Here is a 15,040-nt window from a genome sequence, read left to right on the forward strand (position 1 = left end):
AAGAGAATAATGCTCTTTAAGCTCCTTCGAGAACTACCCTGTGAGAATTTAGTTTGAAACTGTAGCTAAGTCTTCCCTAAGCTCATCACCCGTTCTCTTAGAATAATCCTGATGCCTGACTTGGCATTAATAAGCAGATGTCCTTCAATTCCTCGAACAACAGCGGGATGAATCAATAAAAATATTTCATGTGTCGTTTTTATGAATAAATTATTGGAATGGGTTTTTGGGCTCGAAGAGCCGAATACGTGAGAATTTCACAATTTCATCATTTCTTTTAGTTATAAAAAAAAAAAATTGAGCACGAGGGGGCTACTGACGTCACAACTCCGCACACTTCATAGTTGACTCAAAGGGAGTCGCCACACGTGTGAAAATCGTAAATAGAAAGTCTTAACGAATTCGCTAGAAAATTCTGTTGGAATTCTCTAGAAATTCTATGGGGATTCTAGTAAAATTCTAGAGAATTCTCGTTAACATTCTATTTGTTTTTTGCGCATATTCATTCTATTCGATATTTGATAGGAAAAAGTCAAAAGATTTTGATTTTTATATTAGAATTTTTCTCTTGGGATTTTTTATATTAAAACTATTGGGCACGGTTTCCCTGTTTTTTCCGCTATATTTTGTTTTGTTCTCTATTGCAGGATCCGAGTGAAAAAAACTTGGAAAATTCATGCCCAAGTATTCTTATAGAAAAAATTCCAAGAGAATATTCACATTAAAAAATCGAAATCTGTCGACTTTTTCTTTTTCTTAAATTTTTGTTTTTTTATAAGAACAAAAATATGCATAAACAATGATCAAGTCATTTGGATTAAGCCCAATACTTCGACCCCCTTCACAGGATCTTCCTTAGGGGGATATTTTTTTTAAATTTCTACAAACAAACCAAATCGAACAAGATAATAAACAGTTAAAAAAACTATTAACCGCATTACCTAAAAAGTAAGTCTCAACATATTGCTCCTTACCCGAGACATTAACTCTCCACACATGACAAGTTTAACCCAAAAAAAACCTAAATTTTAAATATAACAAATTCCTAGATAAAAAACCAAGAGAGATTACCAAATGACTCGATCATTTTCATCACCTCGAATCAGCTACCGACCGCAGAAACCAAAACCCCCGAAATAATAAAAGAATTCAATGGAAACCTCCTCCACAACCTAGAAATCCCCTAAAATTTCCAATGAAAATGGCCAGATTTTTCAATAAAATATTGTTCGCCTCCGTTTCTCCCATTAATTCAGTCAACCGATAATTCAGAGCTGCCTCATACGTTAAACTCCAGCGCAAAAACTCATTCCGGCATCAAAAAACCATTCGAAAGGAAGCCCCATGAAGAATGGTAATACTCCATCACACCAAAGACAACCGGCTCGAGGGTAAATTCAAGAGCGTCCAAAAACAATACGAAACAAACGGCCTCTCCCCGGCGCTTCTGGGGCTCGAGCGGATATTAGTTTTTCGATTTCTCGCTCTCCACTCTTTCCCACCATTTCTCTCTCCTTCATTCACGATATAATACCACACCTTCTTTTCAGGCATTTTTCTCAGTCATATTTTTTTCACCGATGCATTTATCACTTTTTCAAACGCAGTATAAGAGGCATTCCCTTTGGAGTATCCTCGGCCCAGAGGACACTCTACACAGCATTGATTCACGAGTTTTGATGCAAAAAGCCTTTGGACAACTCGAGAGCAATCCTCCTCGCCTCGATCCTGCGAAATCCTCGAATTCGATAGGACGAAACCCTTTAGTTCCATATTGGACACTCCACCGTAGAGAAATACTGCTGGTCATAATTCTTCCTCCGTAGCAATCCCACTATTACTAGCTGGACACGAGAGAAAACTCTTTGCAATGCGGCTCGCGTGCACTTTGGCTTATTAAAGGTTGATCCCCCCACACACACCCTCGACCTTCACACACACCCCATGCTCTCATCTCCCTCCCTTTCCCTCACTCTCTCTCTCTCTTTCTGATGATATTTCTGCGGATTTTGGCACTCAGTTATTCTGGTTCAACCAGGGTACCCTGAAAACTATCGTACATCATGCTGCAAATGTAACGCTATCCAGCGGATTCAAACGAATGAGTTATGGAAACCTCATCTACTCTTTGTAACAAACATTGCTAGTCGGCGTATGAAGTCGCGCTGTGTTGTGTCGCAGCAGTCCTTCCCTTTTCATCTACAATCTTGTCGAGTTGGTCGGGGGGGGAGAGAGGAAATAGATGGATGGGGGTGGGAGTTTTTGGTGGGAAATGGTGAGAACGAGATGAAACTGTTTTCAATGTATATATCAAGATCTGTCTGAGGTTTGCGGGTACGGGAGATTTGTGGGACCCTTGATAGCTCGGCGTTTTGGGGCAACTGGCTTGTCATTGAGACGCGCTGATGAGGTTCGGGAATTTCCCAAGGTGTTCGTCGGGAGTAATTGTTTTGTTTAGGGCGGCGGTGAACAGCTTCAGTCGATTCATCATCAAATTGAATTGAACGTCATAAATCAGGTTTTTCAGGCATCCAAAAAAAATTATTTCTCACCAGTGCAAACCGGTAGGTGGGGGAATTCACTTTTGAAAGGTCTAAAAACACTCGTCCCAAGTACGTTTTGTGTCCTTGGGTGAAGTACCACGTCTGCCGATCGAGTAGAAATGGTACTGGGAGGGAGTAGTTTCACTATAGCTACTAAGTAAGTATGGCATGCCAGTACTTTTAGTACTTTTCAAGTTCTTTTAGGACTTAATTTCAGTACTTCCAATTGATTACTTTATTGAAAAAAGTGAATATTATTACCGGATAGAATGGGCTTCCTTACGCATTTTTGCAAATAGTAATGCTCAGCAGAAGATATTTTGCAGGAAAAAATCAATAGATTGCGATTTTTATGGATGCTTTCGAGAATTATTGATTTCCAACCCACAAAATTTCAATTTTGTTAAGATTTTTATATTTTATGTTGTTATCAACATTTAAAAGGCTTCGACAAATTATTTTTCGGAAATTGGGAATTATTTGGATTTTTGAATTTTTGACGAAATTTAGATTCATGTTTATATTCATGTTTTGGCCCTGGAGAGGAGTACATTCAGCACTCGAAATATTAACAATGAAATTAAAACAAAAGTATGGTAAGTAAGAATGGCATGCCAGTACTTTTGGTACTTTTCAACTTCTCTCAAGTTCTTTTAGGACTTAATTTCAGTACTTCCAATTGATTAGGGGAGGGTGGGGCAAAACGGCCCCCCTTCAATTGTCAATAACTTGTGAATGACATTGTGAAAATTCCCAGTTTCAACTTCATTTTGAAGATAATTTTTCATTCTTCAAAACGAGCTCTAACTCATCCCAATCGGATTATTGAATCGGAAAATATTGACGATTGAAGGGGGGCCGTTTTGCCCCATCCTCCCCTACTTTATTGAAAAAAGTGAATATTATTACCGGATAGAATGGGCTTCCTTACGCATTTTTGCAAATAGAAATGCTCAGCAGAAGATATTTTGTAGGAAAAAATCAATAGATTGCGATTTTTATGGATGCTTTCGAGAATTATTGATTTCCAACCTACAAAATTTTAATTTTGTTAAGATTTTTATATTTTATGTTGTTATCAACATTTAAAAGGCGTCGAAAAATTATTTTTCGAAAATTGGGAATTATTTGGATTTTTGAATTTTTGACGAAATTTAGATTCATGTTTATATTCATGTTTTGGCCCTGAAGAGGAGTACATTCAGCACTCGAAATATTAACAATGAAATTAAAACAAAAGTATGGTAAGTAAGAATGGCATGCCAGTACTTTTGGTACTTTTCAACTTCTCTCAAGTTCTTTTAGGACTTAATTTCAGTACTTCCAATTGATTAGGGGAGGGTGGGGCAAAACGGCCCCCCTTCAATTGTCAATAACTTGTGAATGACATTGTGAAAATTCCCAGTTTCAACTTCATTTTGAAGATAATTTTTCATTCTTCAAAACGAGCTCTAACTCATCCCAATCGGATTATTGAATCGGAAAATATTGACGATTGAAGGGGGGCCGTTTTGCCCCATCCTCCCCTAATATATTGAAAAAAGTGAATATTATTACCGGATAGAATGGGCTTCCTTACGCATTTTTGCAAATAGAAATGCTCAGCAGAAGATATTTTGTAGGAAAAAATCAATAGATTGCGATTTTTATGGATGCTTTCGAGAATTATTGATTTCCAACCTACAAAATTTCAATTTTATTAAGATTTTTATATTTTATGTTGTTATCAACATTTAAAAGGCTTCGAAAAATTATTTTTCGAAAATTGGGAATTATTTGGATTTTGGAATTTTTGACGAAATTTAGATTCATGTTTATATTCATGTTTTGGCCCTGAAGAGGAGTGCATTCAGCACTCGAAATATTAATAATGAAATTAAACCAAGAAATTTTGAAACTAATTTGAAGAAAATTGGCCCTTGGGAGGTGTTTTTAATTAGAATTATAAAAAGCGGTTGAAAAATCATTAAGTGTGATTACTCTCCCCTATCAATAAAAAAACTCAAGTTTTTCCCAGCTCACCGGTAAACCCCCGCCTGCCGTGATCATCAGCACATGAGTAGCTCATCTAGCGTGAATGGTATTCATGCATATAGTGCCTGTGGTACCGTCGAGATATCTGGCTCTTGGTCTGCCACGATTAGGCGGCGATTATTCGACCGATAGGCCGAGATAACTGCGGATGTTGGGGTCAGGCTTAACTCCATGTTCGCGCATCTAATCTTCCGGACGTTCACTGCAATCAGCTTTCATCGATCAATTGACTCGTCCACCATCTTTTAGTCCGAAAACTGTCAGAATTACCGCCAATGGATTGATATTTAGTTCAATACACTAGCTTTGCTAAAAATGATTAGATGCTACACACATCAACGCAAACAGAATTCTCCATTTTTTCATTATTCCGGAATTTCATTAGCGTTGAGAAATTTGTTTGGATACGTTAGAGGCAGAAGCGAAGAATCTGAAGATATTGATGCTGAATCCGGTAACCCCCAGGGTTTTAATTAAATACATGCCCCCAACTGCGGTGAAAGTAAAACAAACGATTTTGCTTGCTGAATCAATAAAATTTTACAAATCCCCTGCCTAACGAGATTTCCAAGCGTGAGTAATCGGACATCATTTTTACATTTTTTCCTGTCCCAATCCGTACAGCTTCACACATAAAAAAAATTCAACAGGAAACCCAGCGAATTCCCCAGGAAATTCTATTGAAATGTCTCGCGGCATCGCTACGCGTGTCAACGAAGAAAAAACCACCCAATGAATTCTCCACAACATATGGAATTCCGCGCAGTAATTAGCAGCAATTACTCAGTTCCCCATTGTACGAAGTGATTGCACATCACAAACTAGATATTGGTGGCGTATATCGGATTGCTTCTGGCAATATGACAAGCTCGCCCGGCATGAGGACGGTGACACCCCCCGCGTCAAGAATTCATGTTGAGAGACGCGGGAGAGGGAGAGCGAGGGGACGTTTGGCACATGAAGAGGGTGGCCGGCAGGTGGGAGGAGGGAAGGGGGATCATAATTAACCGAATACCGATACTCACCCGCTTCAACCCATCCACCACCGCCAGCCACCCCCTCATTCCCTCATGTGTGATACCATATCCGCGCGGGCCGCGATGCGAACGATCGCGACATAGCCGCGACGCATACGTACGTAATTGTGTGCCCGCCGAAACACCCGCGATTCGACCCGTTTAACCGGCGGTTATGTATATCGGCATGTCCAGTTGAATTACGTGGAAAAACAGGAGAGAGCACTAAATCACGATACACTCGTACGCACTCAAAAAGACGTAAATATTCATGAGCTGTGAGCGAGAGGATTTTTCGGGTTTGTGTGTGTATTGGACTTTTGGTGTTTTAATTTTCCGCCGTAATATGGCCATCGACAGTGGTCAATTGGGGACCTGTTGCGATATGAACAAATAAAAGTACGATACGATTTGTAAATTTGTGATGACTACTCTGTCCAGTGTGTTTATAAATTACTGAAGGTTTATTGATTTATGGCAGATTGGACTGCACGAGGTTACTGAGTGGTTTGAGAGGAGGTCGCTCAGGAGATTCTTCAAGAGTTCTGATCATAATTAGCATCGGCATCAGCAACTTCTCCATTCTAATTTCTTCTATTCCTCCAGGCCATTCCATTAGGGCAACTTATCAATTTCCATCTATTCTCAAAAAAACATTTTCACTATGGGTTGAGCTATGAATTCTCCTGTACCTATATCCGTCGTGAGCTCAAACAATTACACTTCTGGTGTTTTAATTTTTTGGAACACGGTCATCGACAGTAATTAATTGGGGACCTGTTGCGACATGAACAAATAAAAATACCACACAATTTGTAAATTTGACTTTACCCACTATCTCCATAAATTACTGACAGTTCATAGATTCACTACAGATCGAACTGCACGTGTTTCCTGAAAGGTTCGAGAGCATCTCGCTCAGGAGACTCTTCAAGACTTCTAATCAGCACGAGCATCAGCATCATCTTCTCCATTCGCAGCAAACTAAGAAAAATTCATCAAAAATATGCAGAACAACGAGAAAGCAGCGCTCCATATAAAAGCCCAGAAGACAAGCTTGTATTAGTCAGTGCGCTCCTATATCCATATCCGTCGCAAGCTCAAACACGTTCGTCTCATCCTTGTCACCCCACCTTGGATTCTAAAGGCTTGGCCTCTACGAGAGAAGGAAGTCACGGGATGGAATGAGGATGGTTGGAACCCCAGGCCACCCCTTTACGGGTCTGCCAGCGGTGGTGGCGGTGTCGTATCTTGGCCTCCGCGGCGCGCCGCTCTATCGACGTACACACACCAACATACACTCTACCTCTTTCCTCCTAACCCACGTTCTCCATCTCTCTTCCTGCCGCTTCTTCTCTCTGCTGTCTCCTTTTGCTGGAGCTTCCAAGCTTCTCTTCCTCCGCACAAAGGAGGTGGGGGGGGGGGGAGGTTGGCGAAGGGAGAAATTCTCCTTCTATATCCACTCCTCTTTCCCCCATACCACCTCNGGGGGGGGGGGGGGGTAGGTTGGCGAAGGGAGAAATTCTCCTTCTATATCCACTCCTCTTTCCCCCATACCACCTCACTTCGTACCGTCTGTACACCAGGTCACCACCTTGCAACGATGTTGGCAGCCTCCTACAAGCCCGTAACTTGCGATTGCCGAGATAGTGGGATATAGTTCCTCTATGCGAAATGTCTCTGGCTTTAAACCTTCTCTACCAGCTACACTGCCTTCCACCTAGACAACCTCGTCTTCAGTCTCGAGAAACTCGACGTTATTGAGATGTCTGTTTCGAGAATTAGGCTATCCCCTTTCATTCGGATCGCATCAAACTCCCGAGTCATGAAGATTTCAGCCTTGCTATGGTGGGATGGATAGAATATCGGAAATTGGAATGTGCCGAGATGCCAGGGAATTATGGTGGATCAAATTTGGTGAATCATGAATTTTACTCTATTGCAATTATTCGACTACTGAGTGAAGTACTTGGATATTCGTAAATCACAGATGCAACGTGGAAAGTATTATTTAATACAGTCGTTTCCTTCCCACCCGAGGATCCCTAAATCAAGGCCAATATCCTTTTCTGAAACAATTGGACCCTCGTAAAGGCCAACATCGTTGTCCGGTGTCTGTCAGATACACACACAAAAGCTGAAAACCGTCTACAGAGAAATTCAGAAGGCGGCACGAGGATGAGCATCACCACTGGATGCGGGAGGTTAGCACGGAAGAAGATTTAATTAAGCCAGAGCCGATTTATCTCCCTGACAGCTCTATGGCTAGAGGCTTGCTGGGCATATCCCACCCTAACACTCGCGTGGGTCGCGCTATTCCTGTATACCAATTCAGAAATCGGGGAAATTTATCCGTACGTCGACTTTAGGACGGGTCATGAGGGCTGTCAAATACTTTTGGAAAAGCTTAATGAGAATGCACGTAGAAAATGATGTTACAATTCAGTAGCGAAGTGGTAAAACGGTACAAGTCAATTTTGAGTATTGACCGGTTTTCAGTAAATGTCTCGGAATCGAAGAGAGATAACAAAAGTTTGTTAGAACCATTTTTGTAGAGCCGATTGAGAGCTACAACAAATGTAATTACGAAAATTTCGCTATCTCCCTTAGATTCGAAAATATTCCTCAGAAACTCAAATGGGAGATAAGTCGACTTAAACAGTTTTACCACTTCGCTACTGAACTCTTATTCGATTTAGAAATATTTTTCTCATAGACATCTGATGGTGCCCTACGGCCATTCATTTGACATTTCTGATTTGGCTTTTTTTTCATTTATTTGTATTTTTTTTATTTCTACTGTTTAGTAAGAATCAAACAAAACCTCTCCTTGGCGCAGGAACAAAAACTATTTTCTATTTTTTTCCACTCACGAAACAAGAAGTTTTACTGAATTTCAATCCCATAACTTTCTGGAATTCATGGAACCCAGTTGACAAATATCTGTGGAATTTATCATTCATGCACCAAATTCAATTTGTAAACTCCCGGGCGTGTGTTGTATTACACCGCTATCAACTCCGCAACAAAAATGTGATAGCAGATCATGTGAAATGTGATTCGAAAAAGAATAGTTACATCAATGAGAAGCTTGTGGCCGATTTATATGATGTAACTAACAGTATTTTTCATGTAGCTTCTCACGTTTGCATTTTATTTAATGGATATGATTCGGAGGTAGTGGAGGGGGTAGTGGCTTCGTATAGATACACAACAGCACTCAGCCAGTTTAGTACAGTCAAAGTCCTAACTGTTCCTTGGCCGCTACGCTACCGCGCATCTCGACAAACTGCGTCTTCCGACAATTCTCTCTCTCTCTTCATAACAATTTCAAGAGTTCAAATATCTATTTGAGGTGATTTCAACGCGTAACAAAAAAATCTGGTTCCAGAGTGCTATCACTGTCATAAGAAGACAGATTCTTCCACAGAATATAACGATGCAAGATCATCGATAATGGCAGATTACTTGTGCCGGGTCAGATAAGGGAAAAGGAATGCAGCAGCATTAGCCTAAGTAAGGCGTATACACACGTGATCCTCCACTCTCATCCGCGCTGATTCTCTTCCACTTCTCTTTAGGGTCTAGCCTCTGGACCCTCGTGCAATTATTAATTAACGCTTCCCCTCTCAAGGCATTAACGTGGCTAAGAGCAAGCCACCCATTCCATTCTGTCTCACCCTCATTTATTCAACCCACCTCCCACCTTGCCTTCTCTCTCACGGCCAACCCCTTTTGGCCTCTCAAACTCAAAGCATCCAAGTAACGATACACCTTGGTAAGGTGCGGGGCGTGACCTACACGCTCCACAGAAAACCTCCGTCCAGAAGATCTTTTGACTACCATTGCCTCTTTTTGTGACCCGAGGGAGAAGCTTGACTTACAAAGAACAAGATTTTTGTTACAGACACATACCCACCACCGCCATGTGTGAATGTGTCTGCTTAGGGCAATGGTTGTGTTAAAAGTCTTCGTGAAAAGGTGACGACAGATGTGAGATATGAGTGGTGCTCTCTTCTCACTGTGATGGTCATCACGGTGAAAGCATGGAGACCCACTTTCTGGATATGTTTTCAAATCCTTCTCGGAAACATTTTTCCAGCACTTCAAGAGTTTTTTTTTCTCCTATTCTGCACTCCAACCTAAAGCAGAGGATTTTTGTGCCGTATTTGATTAGTTTAAATTTAGGACACGCGTCCCGAGGAATAGAAACCCTGAAAACACGAGTGAATTCCTCAAAACGAAACCCCGAGCACGTACCCGACTAATCATACCCCCATTTCCTTTAATATCCGTGGTGAGATATAGAGTCCACCTCACGCTTAATGTTGTATGCCGAGTGAAGCTTGATGTAAGTCTTAGGGACTTCCGGTGGAGGTTATAACGGATCGTCCCTGCGGCAGCGGGGGACCTCTGCATCCGGCGTCTAAATGTTTCAGTGGCCGGAGAGTTCGAGGGCCGGAAAACAACTGAAAAGGATGATGATGCACTTCTAGGATCTGTGCTTTGTACTTCCCGGCTGGATTTATTGTAAAATATTCATGCGGGGGATTCGGATTTTTTTCTGAAAGAATAATACAGTTTGAGGACATGACGCAAGGTGTGAGGAGATAAGACGAATCCATTACTTTTGGGATTCATAATGTCTTTACATTTCAATTGAAGGTCTAATTGATGGTCATTTCGCAGGAGTGAATGATTGCGCAAATGACAATTTGATGACAATTTGATGGTACTGTGATAGTTTTCGGATATGTAAAATATTTTTTCGGTACCCGTACCCATGCAGAAGAACATTCGAAATTAGGTAAAGTGGAACAACACCACTTCCCCTAGGCTTGTCTGGACTTTAAATTAATTTCAATAATTTATACATCAATCTCCGTGGTTTATCAGTACACAATAATATGAATGTGATGTGGTAGGGGATTCATAGAATGATGAAGTGAGTCTCCGGGACGAGTGTCGAGTTGTTGTTTGTGTGGTGACTTGGCTTTGCTTCAGGACTGAAATTATCTAATATTTTTCTGACGATAAAATCCACAGATGCAAAAGTGACTAATTCTGTCATCTTAAATATGGATTTTAATTGATTGATTACAACATCTGTAAGTGTAATAATTATGTGAGTATATATCCTCTGAGATTTCACAACTATTTCAACACAATTGATGGTAATACTTTGCTGGTTGAAGATTTTACGTGCCCAACCCGACATTACGGATATCATAGACATGAAAAGCTGTAATGTTTGATGCCCTAAGTGAGCTCTGAGTCAACTTTGGGTCTCTCTATTTTCTGGTTATACCTGAGTTAAATATTCAGGCGCAATACTGACTTCCAATTCAGCTTCAGTAACATTTTCGGATAATATGAAGAATCGTTTCGAATCAAGTCAAAAAATCGACTTGAATCAAGACGACATCGGCTTGAATCGAGCTGACAAATCGACTTGAATCAAGTCGCCATCTACTAAGACAGAATTTCGGCGCGAATCGCACTGTTTTTGGGCTTGATTCAAGTCGATGTCGGCTTGAAACGTTTTTCCTCGAAATAAACCACTTTTTGGCTCATATTAGACCCGCAATAGGAATTTGTATAGTCCGAGTCACTTGACTTAAATCAAGTCGAAAATCGACTTGAATCAGTATTTTCTTTTGGGTGCACTCTTTCATATCTTGTTCATCTTGGTGATTTCGATTTCAGATGGATCTACTTACCTTTTGAAGTCTCGTAATTTCCGGCTCCACCTGACTAGTGTGCCCATTTTTCGAAAGGCAGAGTTCTATTCTATCACGATGCTGCCTTTGAGCAGGTTCTGTTCCATTTTTCAGTGTTTCACGGCATTTGTCCACGTCTTTTCTCTCACGCTCAGCTTTCTCAAAATCTCCCTTCAAATTACACAAGTGAACATTTTAAAACAATTTCCACTCATTGCTTTCAGAATTGCGAGGATTATATTAGGAAAACTTACTGCAAGCTCGTCGCGAAGGCTCTCAGTAGAATTCAATGCACTCAAATCCTCGGATTCATTCAGTTTACGCTTCAATGAGTAATCGACAAGACTTTCTACGATTTCGAAAATAGAAGTGTTCAGGGCGGACACCGCATCGGTATACACTTCCGAAGCCTTAAAATGCAATCAATTATTAGAATAGATAGGATTGAAGGAAAAGGATTAGGGAAAAATTGTTGCGGTTCGTAAATGGATTTTGGTGTTGCTTACCTCCCCGGTATGATTTATCAGGACAGCTGCGAAGGCAGCAAGAAGTGCGAAAAATCTCATTTCGACAATTAAAACTCTCACACTAATTTTCGAGGATTCTTGTACTAAAACCCCTCGACATTTGAATTACCGATAACTAAAAAAAATATTTTGTAAAAATCTCGTAAATCGAGGGAAAAATGTCCTTTTCGGTAATTTTTATTGGGAATCTACTCGAAAATTTAGTGCAACTCGTGAGCTGCACCGTCTCTTTCGATTTTCTCCGCCGTTCTGTTCAATATGGTAATGAGCAAGACCCACGGGTTACAGAGTAATACTTTTTCCCGCAGGTCAATTTCTACGTGGCACTCTCGGAAAACTCGATAAAAACAGCGTTTTTCATTTTAATGACTTTTTGTGCAGGGATTAGCCTCTGAGGAATTCCGACGCTTATCTTCACGCCATTAAACGTCCCAAGATATTTAAACGTATTTAGATCTTTTACGGTTGTTTAACCTCGAAGTTACTACCGATTATCGATTACATTATTCGGGAGATAATTACCTACACGAATGCTCGACACCAAGTTGATAACGATTTCGATTTTTTTCGTCTCGACTGCTTGTTTGATCAGGTTTTTTAGAATTACAGTGTATATAGTTGAATTAATTGATGTGGGAGAAGCTTGACATGCTTGCTATACTAGATGTACACGTGTCACGTTCATGGTCACTAGTTCAAATTTCAACGGCGACGGAGGGAGGAAATTCCAAGAGTAGAAAACAATTGATGCTGTCGTCCTTCGCTGGAGATTTTACTAGTCGACATGGTAATTTCTGCTATTTCGTAAAAAAAATGTAGGAGGCCCGAGAGTCGCAACCAGAGTTTAAAATCGTAAAAGAATGAACTTCAATACCGTTAAAATTCATACGATTTGAGTAATTTCATGCCGTTTATTAGCAAAAATTAGTTTTACAAAATTGAGCGTTTATAGAATTTTTGAAAATTATTTTTTCGTCCGTGGATTTTGTACTGTTTTGTCCGGTAAAAGTAACTATGTCAAATGTAGGCATCCGGGTGTGGATTCTACACAGTGGATTGTACCGCATTCGCAGTTTTATAGAACATAGGATTAGCGTAGGAAACCACAGGAAGCCCATGCCGGTACAGGCGGGCACTCTATTAGCTACCTCCCGCTCGCAGGAGCCGCACATTGAAAAAATGGGTTTCACTTGAGATCGAACTCGCAACCTTTCGCACACTAGACTCGTGTCTAGCCCACTCGGCCACCGGCCTCGAGAAAATCGTAAAATAATATTTTTTACTCGATGATTCTCTAGGAAAAAAGAGCTATTTCGCTTATTCATAAACAATTTATTAAAGATTCTGCAATTTGATGAATATTCTGCAGTTTAATAAATATTCTCTGGGATTGAGTGAAGTGGAACAATTTGAAATGGTTGACATATGTGTTCGAATTTCTATTCATTTTTACCAACTTCCAATAATAACAGTGCATATTGTTGGGAATTTTTTCAATTATGTGATGTTATGACATGCGAAGCTTCACTACTTGCTGTGGTGGACAGGTTATGGGTCAGCGTATCTCAGGACTGCTTCAGCTGATCCAGTTGTAGTTACCATGAGCGGTGTCACTGGAATTGTAAGTTCAAGTCCAACGGCGGCTTCTAATTCAGTTTTATTTATATTTTCTGACGATAGGTGAGTTGAGAGTTCAGGTGAAATGGTGAACTTCGACTCAGTAATACTAACAGGGGGCGTCCTCACTTCAGTTGAGGATGGCAGTCCTATTGCTGGTTCTGAGATCTCTGCTAAATGTGAAGTTTTGATTCAGCTATAGTTTCAACTATGGTTACCACTTCAGTTGAAGGTTCAGGAAAAGCTATATTTCCTATTCACATTGAGTTACATTTTCTGATAAAACGCAACTTGGTTTAACTACAGTCCTGAGTTTCGATTCAGGTGTAGTTACGACAGTCGATGCTGTTGAAGATGAAAGTTGAATCGCAATGGAGGATTTCGATTCAGCGCATGCTGCTGTGGTACCATCAGATGATAGCCTAATAGTTGTTGATTCACTTTCAGCAACATTTGCCCATGATGGCTCAGTTGAAGGTGTAAGTGCAACCGTGGGTTCTAGATCAATTCCAGTGATATTTTCTGGAGATACCGGAATTGAGGATTTAAGTGAAACGTTGAGTTTTGATTCATCTGAAGATGCAGCTACCGGCGGAGCTAGAGGTGATACTTCAGGTAGAAATACGTATTCTGATTTTGTTCCAGTAATATTTTCTGATAACACGCCACTTGAGGGTTCCACTGAAGCCTTGAGTGTCGATTCAGCTGTAGTTACGACAGTCGATGCTGTTGAAGATGGAAGTTGAGTCGGAATGGAGGATTTCGATTCAGTGTATGCTGCTGTGGTACCATTAGATGATATCCTAATAGTTGTTGATTCACTTTCCCCAATATTTGCCCATGATGCCTCAGTCGAGGGTGTAAGTGCAACCGTGAGTTCTAGATCAATTCCAGTGATATTTTCTGGAGATACCGGAATTGAGGATTTAGGTGCAACGTTGAGTTTTGATTCACCAGAAGATGCAGCTACTGGTGCAGCTAGAGTTGATACTTCAGGTAGAAATACGTATTCTGATTTTGTTCCAGTAATATTTTCTAATAACACGCCACTTGAGGGTTCCACTGGAGCCTTGAGTTTCGATTCAGCTGTAGTTACGACAGTCGATGCTGTTGAAGATGAAAGTTGAGTTGCAATGGAGGATTTTGACGCAGCGTATGCTGCTGTAGTAACATCAGATGATAACTTAATAGTTGTTGATTCAGTTTCAGCAACATTTGCCAATAATGCCTCAGTTGAGGGTGCAAGCGTAAACGTGGGTTCTAGATCAATTCCAGCGATATTTTCTGGAGATAACGAAATTGAGGATTTAGGTGAAACGTTGGGTTTTGATTCACCAGAAGATGCAGCTACTGGTGCAGCTAGAGTTGATACTTCAGGTAGAAATACGTATTCTGGTTTTGTTCTAGTAACATTTTCTGATAACACGCAGCTTGGAGGTTCCACTGTAGCCCTGAGTTTCGATTCAGCTGTAACAGTCGATGCTGCTGAAGGTGAAGGTTGAGCTGCAATGATGGATTTCGATGCAGCTTCACTCGAACTTTGTGGTGATTCTTTATTCGTGGGAACCGGCAAAGCAGAGGAA

This window comes from Diachasma alloeum, unplaced genomic scaffold (genome assembly GCF_001412515.2).
Source record: "Diachasma alloeum isolate Michigan unplaced genomic scaffold, Dall2.0 Dall_scaffold_00302, whole genome shotgun sequence".
Classification (NCBI taxonomy): Eukaryota; Metazoa; Arthropoda; class Insecta; order Hymenoptera; family Braconidae; genus Diachasma; species Diachasma alloeum.